The sequence below is a fragment of the Chelonia mydas genome, chromosome 6 (assembly GCF_015237465.2).
Source record: "Chelonia mydas isolate rCheMyd1 chromosome 6, rCheMyd1.pri.v2, whole genome shotgun sequence".
In the NCBI taxonomy this organism is placed as follows: domain Eukaryota; kingdom Metazoa; phylum Chordata; order Testudines; family Cheloniidae; genus Chelonia; species Chelonia mydas.
Window position 1 is genome coordinate 68,835,557 of NC_051246.2, and position 18,246 is coordinate 68,853,802.

Sequence of the window (18,246 nt, forward strand, 5' to 3'; positions counted from 1 at the left end):
GAGTGATCACCACAACCATTTTTCTCCTACCAATCAAGAAATCATTGTAGGTGGCACCCATTTTGATTGCTGTATACACAGCAATAAATTCCAGGCACAAGGAGAAATGTGTAAGTCACACTTTCAGGGATTGTTGTTTTAATTCAGGACAGGTTATTATGTGAGTCCAGGGTGCGGAGCTCCCCCCGGAGTACACAGTAAAGCATTTCCTTGGAGAAATCATCCCTAGCTTTAACCTGACAGTTTTCATATGCGTTTCAGTATTAGATCTTGACAGTTCCCACTTTTATGGCAAGAGCCCTCCGCCTGTTTCACTCCTCAGATGTCCCCAGAGGCCAGGTGTGGTGGCACTATGGACCTACCAGTGTGTTCTGCAAACATGTACTGCTCTAAACTAGTAATAACATTTCCTTTTCTGTCTTTAGCCCTGAGAGAAGCATTTGCTCTACAGACTGGCTCTGATCCTTCCCTCCCACTGACTCAACAGACCCTATTTTACCTGTGTGAGACTGAAGTTAGGTTAATAGGTACCACAAAATCCTTTGCTGCAGCAAGGAACTCATTAGGTGCCAGGCACCACCAAATATTTCATTTTAAACACAAATGCAACTTTATCCTGGGCCCCGGAGGGATCAAAACCTCAAGAATTATCCCTGTTTGCAGTTCCGCTTTATCTCACCTTCTGAGCTCTAACCAAATCCACACAAGTGGGCTCTCTCCTCCTCTTCTTGACTTGTAATAGCATTGAGGCAAGAGACCACTGCACTCCCAGCACTACTACAAACACCTCCTTAGACATGGCATTGAAGGAGGCCATCTATGCCCACCCGGCTCTGTCCCCAAACTTGTGTTTACTTTCTGGTCGTCTCCCCCAAACAGGATTTCTAAGATTTCACAAGCGCACAAATAGAAGTGGATCTTCCGAGCTTACTCCTGCCTGTTGAAAGGTCCATTCATATACACCTAGTGTCCTGAAAGATCCTGCAGCACATACATTTTGGATTTTTTATGCCAATGCATTTAGTGCCCTGGGAACATCAGCTCCAGATTCCTGACCAAGGGCATGCAGGGTCTGTAGCTGCCATGTGCCCACGAACACCAGTTACACCAGTGCAAAGAGGCCACAAAGCAGCTGCATAGATTTCCCCTGTTCAGGATGCCCAAAGCAGGAGCCACAGAGCACAGCCAGTTCTGAGTTGTCACCCCCAACAGAGTCCCCAGGCACAAAGGGCTGTCCTACCGATGGAATGGGGCAGGTGCAGAGCAGGAGGGAGGAGTTGTGGCTAGGACATCCCCATGCCCTGGTTATTCCTCAGCTACACCAGGACCATAAGAACACTTGGCAGTTAGAGCAGACCTGAGTTGCATCCTAACCTGAGCCAGGGCTGACTGGTCCCCTGAAGCCCTGAAATCAGGTAGGTTCAAGCCACCGCCCCCTCAGTATCCCCTGCAACTCTTTGGTTGTTCCAAGGATGAGGCTGCCCCAGATAATCCATCAAAATATTATGAGTGCAGTGAAGGTTGGGAAAGGACTTCGGGAGTTAGAGAGCACTGTGTGAATACTGGAGCTCCGTTTCACACCTCACTAATGAGACTTGATTTAAAGAGCTACCAGTTACTTGGGACCCAACAATCAGACATCAAGAATCTTTCAGTGTATCCCTGAGATTTTGAATGATGCAGTGCTTATGCAAAATGCTAATGCAAATCCTGTTTCCTTTGGTGTATTTCATTTTGAGGCACTGACATGTCCCAGTTTCCCCATCAGGATTCTCCTCTGTTTCCAGTTCCCTACCACACAGCACCAAGACAGAATAGCCATTTGATGTGAAAGTGCCAACAGTCACCCTTATTTATAAATAATAATTTTAGAAAAAACATGTTTTAAAAGTGTCACATAAGCAGAGAGGTAGCTGAATGGAGGAGCAAGGGTCACTGATTAGAGCAAGTCTGAGACATTACTAAAAACTCATCCCTCATATACTGACTTCTTGAGGGTACAGGAATGGAAAGAAACCGTGTCTAGGAAGACAAGTGTACTGCTTCCTCTAGTCAAATCAGATCATTTCAACTTTCCCTATGATTAAAACTCCTAGTTGAGACTCTCCAAGAAACCATCTAAACAGGGGGTTGTGATAATTAATGCAAAATTTATCTAACAGGAATGTGAAGTCAGATTTTATTCTCTACTGGAATGACTGTCCTATCCATAAACACTGACTACAGCAAAATCTTCTTCATCTCAGTCTACACTAAGTGAAACGGTGTTGCAAGACCATTATATAGAACACTCCGAGCTGCTGCAGTGCCTTGCACGCCCAGACAACACTACCACTATTTAGCACTTACAGAGTACATTTCATCCATTGATCTCAAAGTGCTTTACAAACATGGTGTCAGGTATCAGAGGGTAGCTGTGTTAGTCCGGATCTGTAAAAGCGGCAAAGAGTCCTGTGGCATCTTAGAGACTAACAGACGTATTGAATGCGTCCGATGAAGTGGGCATTCACCCACGAAAGCTTATGCTCCAATATGTCTGTTAGTCTATAAGGTGCCCCAGGCCTCTTTGCCGCTTTTACAGACATGGATATGGATTATTATACCATTTTGGAATGCAGTAACTGAGGCACAGAAAGGTTGTGACTTGGCTAGTCAGCAGCACAGCCAGGAACAGAATGCAAGTGCGTTCACTCCCAGCCTGGACGATGCTGCCTGCAGCTCTGTACAACAGCCAGATCAGGTATGGAATAAGCATTGGTTGTCTCCGTTTGTTGCAATGCCTGGTATAAACTCTGGGTGAACTGGTACAATCTACAACGTCCTCTCCCCAGTGTTGACAGGAAGGCACAAGCGTTGCCTTCGTCCTGATTTAGCCAGTGATCTTAACTCCATCCTGCATTTAAGAGTCTTGTGTTTTTAAACTACTCAAAGGCCCCTTCTTGCAGCCACAACGCTAGGATCTATGAGATCGGTGCCTCTGCAGTCTCACAATGCACTGGCACAACCACAGAGGTTGGGAATGGTGCATGGGGACATGTCAAAATGATTCTGTGTAAAAAGATTAAAAAGTCTTACTAGATGGATGCACTACCAACTATTGTGAGACTAGGCAAGACAAACGACCATTTCCCACATTCACTGTTCCAACAACGGTTCCCTCGGTTAGTGTGAGCACTCTCTTATCGTGAAGGCACTTTTCTCATCCTCAGAACAACTTCAGTCACAGTGAAAGTTCACTGTAGCCTGGACTTCAGTTGGCACCTTGCAATACACGGACATAAATAAGAACTTTCATTCAACTTCACAACAAATGGGGTTCCAGGATAGCAAAGTCCGTGATAACAAGGTTCACTGTATTTGTTTCAGCAAACATACTTCCGAAAAGAAACAACTACTGAGAACCAGAGTGGGTTTGTCAGAGAGAAACGCTGATTGGAAATGTCACAGATCAGAGCTGCTGCATCTCTGACCCTCTCTCTGGTCTCTCCACGTGCACCTCCTCATGCCATCACCCCTCTCAGAGTAGAATCTGTGATTCTTCCACTCTTAGCCCAGGGTACAGTACACCCTGTATCAACTGTTCTTACCCCGCAGGTCCAACTGGATTTAGGCACCTGAAGTTCTTCCCTTTTGGCAGCTGTGACCAGTGAATACAGTGACCCAAAGCAGACTTCTTAAAAAAAGGTATTGTTCTATCTTAAAAGTAGGAACAAAACATAGTATAAGAGAAAGGATTTTTAAAACAATGAAAGCTCTACACACAGGCTGTGTTGGTGACGTGGCAGACCTAGCCGCTTCAGACATCGAGGAGTATCTGAGTGTCCCAGAGAGGGGAAGAGTCCCTTTTTTATCCACAAGTCTTTCTTCTCCCTCCCTGGGCTTTTTTGACCCTGCTAGTCCAAAACCAGTTTGATGGGAGGTTGAGCCAGTCCCCTCCAAGCCCCTGGCTCTCACACTGCCTTGTAAAAAACCCCAAGTGTTTGTTTGAGGGATGCTTTATAACGAGTCCTTGTTTTTGCCATCCTGCTTGTTATTTCCAACAGCCCTATTAAACTAAACCAACATATTCATATAGTAAACATCCCTGAGAACCATCATCATGACAAACATATAGAACACAGACTATTCAAAAATTATTACGGGGCGCTCCAAATCCGTCACAGGGAAGAGGAAACTTTCCAACCAGTACATTCTTGGAATGGCTCTGTCAAGCAAAGAAGCAGCTGTAATGAATTTTTGGAGGGGAACATACTGAAAGATCAAAAGGCACTTTCCTTGCAGCAATCTGAGAAGGTCCCCAGTGGTCCATATTGTTTCTTATTGGCTCAAAGTATGGAAACATCTGGTGTAGTCATGGCTTATTTGATGCAGGGGCCATTCTGTAGGTGTCACCAGACCTAGAGATAATTACTATGCATTGGTTTCAGGGGCCAAGAAAGAAGGGGGAATAAATTGTATAGTTGGCATTAACACATGGATGAAACACTTTGCTTCAAAACTTCAAAGCAGCAGCAGGTCAGCTGAATGAAGTTGGCACAATAGTGACAAATGGGTTTCATGACTGTGCTATTTTTACTGTGTAATACAGAAACTATAAAAGAACAAACACTGTATGTGTGTTTAATGCCAAACCTAAACCGTTGCTAACATTCTTGTTATGATCTGATTAGAATGTCACCATCACCACTTGCTGAAAGAGAGTTCATTTTTTCCCCTCTGCTAGTGTTTTCATTACTGGAGTTTTACCAGACACAGTTGTGAGAAAGAAAAGATGAACAAAAACCCCGCCCAACGTATTTAAGAGCATTGAACCATTCGGGCTCATTGACAACTTTAGATTTTAAAGAGCTGATGACGCCTTATGGAAAAACTTTTTAAAATATGGTACTGAAAAACAATTCTGCCAATGTGTTATATTTTCTGCTTTATCCCTTCCTTCGCTTCTCACTGGTAGAGGTATTTACATGAAAACAAGTAGAGATTAATTCAGATCTGAAATCCCCAAAAGCTTGTGGATGTTTGGGTCCAGCCCATTATAAAGACAGGAGAGAGAGTCATAAACTTCAGATCCAGCTTTACTCTTCAAAGTTAACAAGAGGTACTGGGAGCTAATATTTTTGTTCAGACCCCTCTCTATTCCCAAGAGGCCATCTGCTCCCATGTTAAATCTGTTTGGGATGTCACAGGTGGCTGCTATTCATCGGACTTTCCCACCACAAATAGGAAATTTTGATGACTCTTCACATGGGAAAGGAGTCAAAAACCCTCTTGTTTTCATGTAAATGTCTCTAGTAGCAGGATTCTTCTGAGATAACCTGGTGTTGATTCTCCTCTCACTTACACATACACTGACATAACGCCATTGACTTCTGTTGACCAACGTAAATAAGATTGGACATTGACAATAATCTTTAAAATTACTAAAATAAACTGGAAAAACCAAACCAGTATGTGCTATTCTACTGCTGATTGGCATCCTTCAAATGTGGTAAATTTTATTATGGTTTCTCTATATTCAATATACAGAAAAAAGTCATTTCAATCCAGACACACAAGCTTCCACTGTTATGTGACAATGGAAAAGAAATAATCAACCTAAATCTCCTTCTCTGTGCATTACAGCATGTGCAAAAAACCCCTCATCTCATAAAGGTTCCAGATGGAACATAATTACAAAAATAATAATTCACACTTAAACATAGCCACAGTCGAGTGGCCTTTGGGCTCCCTGATTTATATACACAGCTAAAGCAATGGAAATATTTGGTTGTTACCTTCTTTGGGAATGTACAGAAAGGAGGAGACCTAACCTTTTACTGACTTTAACCCTATCTTTACAAAATTATGACTCTTACCTTCAGGATTCTGAAGCAAGGCAGGGAAAGGAGACTAACTAGTATGCAGATTCCCATCCTGCTCCAAGAAACCTTTCTTCAGTGGTTATACTGATGACTGTGTTTCCTGAAGAGGGCTGAAGGATCCATGAGTGCTAACAGTTTGCATTTCATTGTTGCTAAGTCATGAGACAAAGAGAAAAATGCAAAAGAAGCTGAAAAAGTAAAACCTTCGGGGGGGTTGAGTTGACTCCTACCAAACGGACACACAAAAAAAGAAAAACACTGATCTTGTACAGTTGTTAAAGAAGCATCCAGGAGTCTGCAATGACAGCTTCTCAGGGTCAGATTCCCATCCCTTTATTCTGTATATCAGCACCTTAGGTTACTAGTAGTCCCATTGACTTCAATGAGGCTACTCAACATGACTAAGGGGATGGGAATTTAGCCTCAAACCACCCAGTGTTCTTCCTGTTAGAAACTTGCAGTGGCAACACACAGCAGAATCCCATCAGTCAGGAAGTGCTGGAAGGGGAGGAGGGAACGGCCATCATCCCCATTAACAGGTGTGCCCAAGTAGCAGACAACAATTTAATTGCAATGCTATTGTTAGAGAACTGCTAAGCCCATCAGGTTATTGCAAAGCCCCATGGAAATAGGAGGAGACCTCTGTGCACTGGGACAGGGATTGAAACTGTTGCCTTCCGGTGCTGGGGCTGGGACAAATGACAGGCACATGGCATGGCAGCCCAGCATGTGTGGCTGGAGAGCAAGGGGCAAACACACACAGCAGGTAAAGCAATTCATCCCATTTCTGCACATATCATAGCTCTGGAGAAGAGCAAATAGAACGAGCATGAGAATGACACACCAAAGGCCTCATCTGCACTAAATCACCTAAAGGCAAATCCTGCAAACAGAGTTACTTACCATCCCCATTAAGTGGCACTCATTAAAGATTTTGCCCTTACATCAGTTCTCTGGGAGACAGTCCCAGTTAAACATGTTCTAACTAAATGGAGTATACTGTGAAGCAAAGTGCGCATGTCCCACATTTGACACATCATAATAGTCCTCACCAATTACAACCAATTACATTTCACAGATAGAGGGGGAAGATTTTAGGCTAGGAACAGGCAGCGGGCACCAAATGATATGCACAAAAATAAAAATTCTGGGCTTGATTCGATACCGCCTTGCGCCTTGTGTAGTCATTTATACCTCCGCAAAGTGGGTGTAAAATGCTACCAAATCAGCCAGCTAGTGATTCGCATTAACTTTGCACATGTGTAAATTGATTGCACAAAATGCTGGGCAGTGAAGAATCAGGCCATTCCTTACAAATAAAAGGTCCTTAGCAACAAATGATGAGGGAAAAGCAGCACAGAAGATATAGGATGCGTAATTCAAATAGTTTTGGAAAACAGTCAATTTAGAAAGGTTACCATGAGCCCGCAGCTGCTCTTTAATAGAAAATCTGCTTCTGAACTCCCATCATTGTCAAACATAACCCTGTCAATAATATTAAAGGGTGCAAAAAATTATGACCAGATCAGGACGTTAGTTTCCTTTCTGGGCAGGAATCCCAGCATAACAGATACTTATGCATATTCTGTCCTCATTTTATCTAATTACAGACATCTCTCTGGGGAAGGAGAGGGGAGAAGAGGTTTGATCGCCTGATTTTAGGTCACTTACACAAGGAGTTTCTGGGATATGCATTGATCCAAACAGTGCTATAATATTCAAAAAGTTCCCAGAGTCCTCTTGTAAAAAATCATTCTTTTCCATTACACAAGTTGTTGAAATCAGCCAATGGGGTTGTAGAACGTGTGTAGAACATGTGCTACAATAAATCGGTACAAAGTGTTTGAAAGGCCAGTAGATTGATTAGCCAACAATACCATTTTTTCCTAAGACTCATCTACTATAAACATCCGCTCTTCCTATAGTTTTACATACAATCTAGTACACAAACACACAATCCAGTCAGAATAAAATCAACATAATCAAAAATTAGAATAAAGGTCATTTCATAAAATCTAAGATATGCCACTCATTTGGCTTTTTAATTAATGACTGTAATTCTGGTGAAAGCTGCCAGGATGCCATACTGGTCATATGTATTGTTAAGAGTCAAATTCAGACCTGGTCTAAGCAAGTGAAACTCCATTAAATGAAATGGAGTTGCAACTGCTTACACCAGATTGAATTTGGCCCCAAAGTCCTCAATATTTCCCCAGAACGGGTACAGTACTGCAAGCTTCCCATTGTCACAAAATGCCTCATCCCTGCCCAGAGGAACCATCTTTAAGGCTAGGTCTGTGTTCAGTCTTTGTTTTCTCATATAAGGTTGCCCACAGGGTGGTCAATTAGTGCTAAGTAGGATAGTGGCTTTCATGATGCAGGTGCTTATTCACTAGAAATGGGACCCAAGATCACCAACACATTCTAGACGTGATACTAAATATTCCACCTTTTTTTTATATTAAATATTATAGCCCAAATATATATTTAAATAAATATTATAGCCTTAAATATTATAGCCCAACCTGTGCTCTGCTGCTAATGTAGCATGCAGGAGATCCAGGTTTGAGTCCCAGTCCTGGTCTCTCAGTTTTTAGGTCAATAAACATCCGGCGTCCCTATCACAGCCATCTTTCCAACTAAGGAGCTCTGGACAGAAGTCCCTTCAGACCAAGTCAATATCAACCACTGAATGGTTAGCATCCTCAGTGAGACATTCCAACCTCCTACCCCTAAGGAATGTCTCCACAGCTCTCCCAGCAAGCTGGGAGACAATGGAACCATCAGTTGAATCAAGCAGAGATAGTCTTCACATTTCAGAGGCCATCCTTTCCCATCCACGATGGCTGGATGACATCAGACACCCATCCCACACAGGCATCATATCCCATAACACATCAGGACAGAACATTATGGAGGCACCTAATGCATTTGGTGGCTTCTACGCTGCCCAAGCAACAGCATGAAAACTAACCTAACCTTGCCCATCCCAAAGGGTGAATTTCAGATTGCCGTCTGATTGCAAGTCCTGTACCTGAGGCCTCTTTACACAGCTATGAACCTGCCCTGTGGTCAGGGAGTAGGATCAGCCCTCAACTCAAACTCCTGAGTGACAGTTAGAGCTGGACAAACTGTCAGACAACCGAGATGAGGGCAGTCTCGCCTAATGGTCAGAGCAGGCGGTCTAGCCTAGTGGATGAGGTCAGAGCCATAGTCAGGAGCCAAAGCCAAGGGTCAAACCAGAAGGCAGAAACAGATATCAGAGCCGAGGGTCGAGCCAGAGTCCGTAGTCAGGAGCCAGAGCCAAAGGTTAAACTGGAGGTCAGGAACTGGAGCAAGTAGGGTATCAGGCAAGAAGGGTTCAAGGCAGGGGCAGGACAGAGCAAGATTGAGCGCAAACCAGGAGAAGCAGGAACCAGATCATAATGGAGCAGGCACAGTGGCGGGTATGAGCATTGAGAAGCCAGCAAGCTGCTGCCGCTTCTGGCATAAGAACTAGTCTGCTGGCCTCTGTAGTCAATCAGGTTGCGTGGTTAACCGGGTAGCCTGCTGCAGGCCAGCTGATGAGGCTGCCTGGAGACTAGCTCTGCTGCAAGCCCTGATTCCTGACAGTACTCCCACTTTGAGGGCACCATCTAGAGGCCTCAGGACCTGGTTTCCCAGGGTAAGTGGGGTGCAAGGTATCCAAGAGATCCAGGGTATAGATCTGTTCTGCAGTTCCCATGAACATTCATCTGGGCCATACCAATCCCAGTCAATTAGATATTGTAGTTTTCCTCAAAGCCAGTGAGAGTCTAGAATCTGCCAAACCACGTATTCTTCTTGGCCCTGAGCAGTTGTAGGCAGAGGAGGGGGAGCAGTCCAGAGTGGGAAGGGATTTTTGACTAATGGTTTTAGAAGGGAGACATGGAAGATGGGGTGAATCTTGAGGCAATCTGATAGCTGTGATTTACAAGTAACCAGATTAATCTATTTCATGATCTGGAAAGTCCCCAGGTACTTACAGCCCAGCTTTGCAGAGGGGCGAGTTGATCAAAGATTCCAGGTGGACAACCAGACCTTGTCCCCTACCCCAAAGCCAGGTGTTGGCTGGCAGGCCCGGTGGGCATACCATTTGCAGATAGCTTTGGCAATGCCCAACTGCCTCTGGAATTCTTGATGTACCTGCTGGATGTGGGTTCTGAGTTTGGTAAAAGTGACCATCGATGATTTAGAGGGGATCTCTGGATGAGCACAAAGATGGAAACCACAGTTAGCAAAGAAGGAAGTCTGCTTGGTGGAGGCATGCATAACATTGTTATATGCAAACTCTGCATGAGGAATTAGGGACAGCCAATCATCCTGAGGATAGTTTAGGAATGTAGGTACTGTTCAAGGACCTGATTGACACGCTCTGCCTGCCCATTGATGCTGGGGTGATAGGCTGTTAAGGTTAGGTCTTGATACTCAGGAAGTGTAGAAATTCTTGCCAGAAGCAGGAAATAAACTGGGATACTCGATCAGACACCATACCCATAGGTAAGCTGTGGAGATGAAATATGTTACTCATAAACAGGTAGGCTATCTCCTGAGCAGAGAGAAGCACACAATGTGGAACAAAATACGCCACCTTGGTTAAGTGGTCAACCACCATTAGAAGGTAGTGTGGCCTTGGGAAGGTGATAATTCCACAATAAAGTGCATGGAAACGATGGCCCCTGGCCGCAGTGGAATAGGTAAGGGCTGGAGGAGACCCAGCAGTCTTGACGAGGGGTTCTTGATCCAGGCACCATGGTCACAAGACTCTACATAGGATGCAACACCTCTGGGCCTCCAAAATTTCCTGGAAACCAGGTCTTGGGTCTTGGAATAGCCAAAGTGGCCAGCTAGCAGAGCGTCATGGCAGAGTTGTTGGACTCTCAGCCAAGTGGCCCCTTTGGGCACATAGATATGTCCCTCGTGGTATAGGATCCCATCCTGGAATGTGAAGCCTGTGAAGGTCTGGTCCTGGTCGTGGTCTAGGGCTTGACAGTTTGGATGGTAAATGGGTCACTCGGTAACTGAGAGCAGATGGAGGATAATAGGTCAGAGACTGTGGTGTCAGAAATTAAGTTTGAGGGTTTAAGAATCTTGGACGTAGTCTTCCCACTGGGTTTGTAGTACTGATCCTTCCATGACAATGTGTCTGCCTTCCTGTTCTTTATCCCCATCCAGGGAGTGACCACAAACTCAAATTGTGCAAGGAGACACCAGCATGCCTGCTGCTGGTTCAGGTGCCTGGCCATTTTTAGGTATTAAAAATTTTATGGACTGTCAGGACTTAGACTGAGAACCTAGCATCCTTCAGAACATGGTGCCATTTTTCAAAGACCAGCAATTCCTTGTCCATGATGTCATAGTTTGTCTCAGTGAGAGTGAGTTTTCACATGTAAAAAGTATACAAGTGAAGATAATCATTGGGAGCAGCTGGTTGGGAAAGGACTACCCCTGGTGCAAAGTTTGAAGCCTCTACTGTAAACTGCCTGGCAGGGTCTGGATGGATCAAGATGGGAGCAGTGGTGAATTTCTGCTTCTGATTATCAAAGGCAGCCTGGGCTTCTGGGGACCATGAAAACTGGTCTCTCTTTCTCAGCAAGACTGTAAGAGGGCTGGCCAAACCAGAGAATTCTGGGATAAAATTGTCTATAAAAATTAGCAAAACCAAAAAAAGCATTGGATTCCACGTACATACTTTGATGCCACCCAATTTGTGATGGCCGCCACCTTGCAAGGGTCCCTTTCCAGTCCCTGCGGTGAGATAATATATCCAAGATATTCAAAGGTATCTCAATCAAACTCACATTTCTCTGGCTTGGCATACAAGGGATTCTGGCATAGTCTTTCAAGAATGCTATGCACATGTTGATCATGAAGAGCCAGGTCTTTGGAGAAAATCAGAATGTGATCAAGGTACATAATGACAAAGTGGTCCAGCATATCGCAGAATATATCAATCCCAAAGTTTTGAAAGGTTGCTGGGTCAATTGCATAAACTGAATGGCATGATTAGATATTCATAGACACCATATCATCTCTGGAAGGCAGTCTTCCACTCGTCTCCATCACACGCACACACTAGGTTATAGGCCCTGTGCTGCACTAACTTTGTGAAAATACATGCCGCACAGAGCCAGTTTAGGAGCTCGTTGATAATGGAGAGTGGGAAGCGGATTTGTATGGTCACCATGTTCAAGATCCAACAGTCAATACACTGCTGCAAAGAGCCATCTTTCTTTTTTACGAAAAAGACTGGAGTGCCTGCTTGGATGTAGATGGGCAGATGAAACCCTTGGGTTATCCTGCAAGTAAAGGCAGACAGCTCGAAGTTCAGGTTCGGAGAGGGCGTATATCCGACTGAATGGGATCTCAGCTTCAGGCTGGAGATCGAATGGGCAATCATAAGTCCGATGTGTGGACAGGATGTCCACCTTGCCCTTGTCAAAAACGTCAGCAAATTCCTAGTATTGGTGAGGAATCTTGGACCCAGCCAGCAGTGCTGCAGGGGGCACTGGGGCTTCTGACAGTCTTGTTGTCTGGGGATTGGGATCTTCCAGAGGACACCATGAACCGCAGAGTCTGCTTCTCAGATCCTGGGAGGGGCACGATAGCCGGCAATGCCTAAAATTAAAGTGTAGGTCCCCTTCCACCAGTGACTGTGGGGGTCATAGGTGGTAAACCAGGGTGTACTTAGGAAAACAGGAGCATGAGGGCCTGGATTAATCCAAATTGTAGGGTTTTCTGATACCCCCATTTGCTGACAACCCCTAGCTCTGCATCTCTCACCTCTGACTGAGCAGAGCAAAAGAATGAAATACTCAGTGGCTAGATAAGCTTGGAGCTTCTCTGAATACAGAAGTTGTTCTGGCTTAAACTAAAGTTGTGATGATAAACTGAGTTAGTTGTACTAGTACTGGTATCATGTGGTGGATTACAGTCCTGAGGAGAGACAAGACCCATCAATAGTCTTGAGCAGCTCTGGAGGGTCCTTGCACATGATGGAAACCGTATAGGTCTTAGCAAACTTTAAGTCCATAAAGTTACCCAAGGCCCACAAGTTGACTAGGGCCTATCGGGGGATTTCAGAGCTTACCAGTAGTTGAATGAATAGAGGTATTCAGAGTTGTGTTGAAAACTGACGCACAGTTCATGCTATGCCGACTGTGACACTGGAGTGCTGGGAACCACTGGAGAGAGAAGAACACCAGCTCAGCCCATACCCCCTCCTAAGGGCTGGGGACATGGTATTTCCCAAGTTTTACCCAAGTCTTTGCTAGATAGATCAAGGCAAAATGGCTGGGTTCCCCATAATACAGGCACAAGCCTAAATCCCAGTGTCAGTGCTTCTCTGAATCAGAGACAGGCAGGCAAACCTGGTTGGCTTGCATGAGCTACGTATGATGCCAGGAAAGATCTGCATGTCTGGAGTGTCGGGAAATGGCAGCTTCCAGAAAATCAAGGTATACTCACAATGCCGCTCTGTGAAGTGATCGTCGATTCTGATGCATAATTCAATCAGGTTGTCCAAACCGAGCAGAGGTTCCACCCATGCAAACTCATTCTTAATCTCCTTGTTTAACCCCAGGTGGAAATAGTGATGCTGTGCCTCCTCACTCCACCTGGTGTCAGAAGCCAAACGATGAAGTTCAGCAGCATACTTGGTTATGGGCTGGCCTCCCTGCCGTGGGGCCTGAAGGGTTGCCTTGACAGTCTGCACATGGTTGAGGTCACAAAAGATGGTGGACATAGGTTGAATTAATTCTTCTAATTGTTCCAAGAGAGGGCTGGACTGTTCCAGGAGCAGGGAAGCCAAGACCAAGGCCTCCCTGGTCAACAAACTTAAGATGAACCTCCCACAGCCCTGGTCCATGGCGAACGATCAGGGGCATAGGAGGAACAGAAGCCCACACTGGGTCAGGAACCTCCAAAACCTGTCCCAATCTCTGTGAAATTGATCGGGCAGAGGAATCTTAGGCTCCAGGTGGGGCAAAGTAGGAGGAGCCAGCTGAGCAACCTTCACCTGCAGGGCCACATTCTGTGATTGCAGAGCGGACACTTGCACCTGCAGGTTCTGGATGGCATCCGCTAGTTCTGGTGGTGCCTTAGTTGGGTCCATGTTAGCACCAAGAGCCCCTGGCCCCAATTGTAAGGTCTTCTCAGTCAGTCAACCGATCAGGACAGAGAGGTCTAGCCTAGTGGTCGGAGCAGGCATAGGCCTAGTGGTCGGAGTGGACGGCAGGCCCAGTGGTCAGGGTCAGAGCTGTAGTCAGGAGCCAAAGCCAAGTGTCAAACTGGAGGTCAGGAACTGGAGTGAGCAGGGTATCAGGCAAGGAGGGTTGAAGGCAGGGGCAGGACAGAGGCAAGACTGGGTGCAAGGCAGGAGTAACAGGAACCAGCTCACACAAGAGCAGGCACAGTGCGAGTATGAGCACGGAGAAGCCAGAGAGCTGCTGCTGCTGCTGGCTTAAGAGCCAGCCTGCTGGCCTCTGCAGCCAATCAGTTGCATGGTTAAATCAGGCAGCCTGCCGCAGGCCAGCTATACGGATGAGGCTGCCTGGAGACTAGCTCTGCTGCAGGCCCCGATTCCTGACACAACCCCGAACTACTGAAACTGTGGGTAGTTTGGGGCTTGAACGTGGAAACCACACCAGGTGAATTTTCTGAGTGTATTTTTTGGGCACGTGAACCTTTCACTGAATGTCAAAGCTAAGCTTTTTTACTGTCTCTGGACAAACAAGAATTTGGTCCTTGCATTTTGGTTTGACAATGAAATTTGTGACAAATCCTCACAAACATATTTGCAGTGCAAAGAGGTTCTCCAGCTTTTATTATGCCTTGGATCATAGTGCAAGAGAAAGATCCTCTCTTCCCAACATCTTAATCCTCCTTTGTTCTCAAAATGATTCATTTGGCCAATCACCTGGAAGAGCTCTCTGACCTGCTGGTGCTGCAGACCATAGTTTAAGAACTATGATCAACTTAATGAGTGTCACTGATTCCATTTTTAGTCTCAATTTTGTAAACAAGCCCAAAAAACTCTACGAACTAAAAGTGACAGAGGTTTATTGAAACCCATGCAGACTGAAACCAATAAATTTCATGCAACTTTACTGTCAATGCAAATCCCTAACAACACACTCAGCACCTGAGATGGCCCCTTTATAAATATTTTTTTTAAAGAACAAAAGCAAAAGGCCACGTCTTACAGCCCTGAAATAGATGTGTCTGAGGAAGAAAGCTGACAGGTCCTGATTGATAACCATGCTGGAGGGGGCTGCTACAGAACGCTACAGCCCCAAAAGCCTGCTGCAGCAGAAAGGGTCCTGTGTCTACTAAAGCAGTAGATGGACATGGATAATTGACTGGGAAAGTTTAAGAGAGGTGGAATTAATGCAAAGAGCACAGAGCTCAGGTGTGCGATTCTATTACCAAGGAAAAGAACCATTCAGTTGGAATTGCAATCCATTTTCAGGTCAGAGCCTTTCCCAAAGTCACAGCAGCAGCCCAACACACTTCCCTCCCCCTCTTCCAGACAGGACAGATGAGGCTAACCACCCGTGCCAACTGCCCCTTAGTTTCATACCAGAGATAACCCAGAGAAATACACAAGAATTTGCTGACCAGCCTTCAACTTTGTGTGGTGGTTGCTTAGCAATGGGTAACCTTGAAGATATATCATGAGACAGGGGAGCCAAAAAGTGTATTTTGTGGATAAGCTGGTTATGAAAACAAGACCAGAAAGTAAATAATGAGGGGGAGGGGGGAAATCTATTTTCAGATCCACTCAGTGGAACAAATAAAGTCCTAGAACAGTTGCATTTGCAAGTTAGCAAGACAAATTAAGAGCACAGGGAGCATGTTTCTTCTCTTCCACTAATTTTACACTAGTGTAATGCCACTGATGTCGAAGGAGTTATTCTGTATTTACACCAGCACTTATGACACAAGAATCAGCCCCACAGGCTTTGTTGTTGTTGTCGTTGTTTTCTTTAAACTGAACTGTGCTGCAGAGGATGGTAAGAAAGAGACAGCATCAATGATGGGCTATATGACAAGGCTGATCTTATGCAGTGACGTGCTGCCAATATTTTGAAATGAAGCACCCACAAATAGGTTCCTTTTAGCTGGCAGATAAACTTTGTGGCCCAGGCATGCTTTTGCCTACAGACTGAGAGGATTAGGGCCTGGGAATCTATTAATTTGTTCTGCATTTAAACAAAAATGCTCCCTTTTAACCATAACCAAGGGAGGCAAACAACATCACTGGGTAGATAACTTAGTTGTAAAAAGAAAAGGAGGACTTGTGGCACCTTAGAGACTAACCAATTTATTTGAGCATAAGCTTTCGTGAGCTACAGCTCACTTCATCGGATGCATTCATGGACATGTTTATATTTTGTTCCAATAACATTAATGTTTCAATAACATTATCTTAGAATTCCATCAGTTCAAGTCAAAGCAGAATCTGACCCACCAATATATTGATAGTATCCCACCGTGTTCAGTGCATGTATTTTGAAATGTGGAGGGAAAGGGGGCCTGTGGGTATCATATTTGGGGAGGTTTTTTTAAAAAACCCACATGGTGCAATCTGCTTCATTACAATGGCAAAATATTTGCACCTCAGAAGCATCTTCCTATGCACCAGGGACAAGTTATCTCTGTCAGGGATGGCTTAGCAATATCTAGAGAGGGAGGGAACTCCATCAGAGGCAGGAAGATAGCCTTAATCCTCCATTTAACTGAAGCCCCCTCCAGCACATCATTGGCCTACTACCAAAAGCAGTGGTTCTCAAACTACTTCCTGCAGCCCCCATTGGCCTGGAGCGGCGAACCGCGGCCATGGGAGCGGTGATCGGCCAAACCTGCGGACGCGGCAGGTAAACAAACCGGTCCGGCCCGCCAGGGGCTTTCCCTGAACAAGCGGCAGCCCTAGTTTGAGAACCACTGACCTAAAGCACAGCCTTGGAAGAAAATAAAATGTGGCTGTTAAATTCTTGGCTCTGCCAGTGATTCACTACAGAGCCTTGGGTAAGGCACTTAATTTCTATGTGTCTCAGTTGCCCTTTCAATATGTCTCAGTTGCCCCATCCGTAGAATGGAGAAAATAATATCTCCCTGCCTGAGAAAGGTAGTGTGACATTTACTCCACAAATGTTTGCAAAATGCTTTCTGATCCTGGGAGGGTAGTGTCAAATATTAATATTCTATGTAACAGACATTCTCACTAATCCCTTTTGTACTGTACCTCCTGCAATACTCACTGCAGGATATGCACAGAGAAAATTCCAGCTGAGAGAAACTTAGCACAGCTGCTACCAGCTCAGTCTGAAGAAATCTCCTTTTGTAGAGCTATACCCAGTGGACAAAGAGAGTCATCTTATATTAAAGAGACCCAGTCAACTTGCATATACAGAGAATTAACTCGGTTTTAAAATATCCATTTTCTAGTCATGCCTCCTTTAAATAGTTTATTCTGTATGGGAGCTACAAGTGATCAATACCGCCAAGAACAAAACAATACTGAAAACAAGGTTATAAATGGCTCGTTCAAACCACACAGTGAGTCACCATCCAGAATCAAGGGACTCCGGCTTCCAGCCCCATGCTCTAGACACCAAAGTTGCCTCATTTTGTACATTGAAAAAGAACACAAAAGTGAATCCTGCCCTGTGACAAGGCTCCAGTGGCAAAACTGAAATCCACCACACAAACTCCCTCTTCTCCCACAACTAACAGGGGCAAATCTTAGGTAACCCACCCTCCCATTCCAGAATCCATTAAACCCTCCTCCTCACTCTGTCTGACGGACCTGAAAAAATTATTTTGTTTGGGGAAATAATTCAGGAAGACCATGTGAGCAAGAAGAGCCACAAACAACAAATAAGGCAGATATAAATCCAGATAAAATATTAAAATCGTTAAAGGGTTGCTGCTCCCTGAAGGTTGGAAAAAATGAAGACAGTTAATTAAAAGCAATCTCTGCACAGTGCTGAGCCAGCCTGCCCTGATAAATCAGTGACTAGGACTGCAGTTGTAGAGGTCAATGGAGTAAGTAGGTTGGGAAGGGGAGGGAAGAAAGGTGAGAGAAGAGAAAACATTTCGCTCAAACTACCAACAAAAATGAGTTCGAGTCAATGACAAAGTTTCCTAAATATTTCCCTTCCCACAGATTGTGGGTTTGAGTCTAATTTCCTTAACACCTATTTCAGAATACTACACCGGTGATCTCAATGAAGTTACTCCACACCAGTAGGAGAGCAGAGTTCTCATTCCATCTGAGGGGTGGTAACGTCACTCTCATCAGCATGATACCCAAACACCATACAGAACTGTCAAGTTCCCCAGGCTGGCACATGCCAGGTGACCA

The 18,246-nt window shown here is 44.9% G+C and overlaps 1 protein-coding gene across 10 annotated transcripts in view; it reads right to left on the minus strand.

Moving 5' to 3' along the window:
• DPF3 (double PHD fingers 3) overlaps positions 1–18,246 on the minus strand; it is a 225,779-nt gene that overhangs the window by 196,343 nt on the left and 11,190 nt on the right. The window contains exon 1 of one of the 10 annotated variants that reach the window (XM_043550216.1): positions 5,856–6,248. The exons of the other annotated variants lie outside the window; for them this stretch is intronic. The gene's annotated coding sequence lies outside the window, so the exon portion shown is untranslated. Of the gene's footprint in view, positions 1–5,855; positions 6,249–18,246 lie in introns of those variants that run through there. 10 annotated transcript variants of the gene reach the window in all.